Below are 357 nucleotides of genomic sequence, written 5' to 3'. Positions count from 1 at the left end.
TTAACAGTTTCCTACGTCCCAGCTTCGGAAAAGCTTGCATCTTTTCTCTTCAGATGTAAGAGAAGGAAGTGTAATAAAGCTCAGAACTAGTCCCAAATACTTGCATCCTTCTCCAGCTACTCTCTGTATTTGAGCATCCTTACAGATGTGTAAAATTATATTTCCTGTTTTATGAGTAGCAGGAATTGTCATCATGTGCTGTCAGTCAGAAACAGTAGTTTCTGATTGGGAGCTGAATGTTCTAAAAAAAGCCTGTAGATCTCTATGCTGGTCCTGAAAATCTAAGTTGAAATTATCAACATTTTCCCTGTTTCACTTCCACAGATAAAAATCCTCAGGACTGATGCTTAGCTCTTG

This window comes from Chaetura pelagica, unplaced genomic scaffold, assembly GCF_000747805.2.
Source record: "Chaetura pelagica isolate M959 unplaced genomic scaffold, ChaPel_1.0 scaffold189, whole genome shotgun sequence".
NCBI classification, from domain to species: domain Eukaryota; kingdom Metazoa; phylum Chordata; class Aves; order Apodiformes; family Apodidae; genus Chaetura; species Chaetura pelagica.
Note: the sequence above shows the minus strand (reverse complement) of the source record.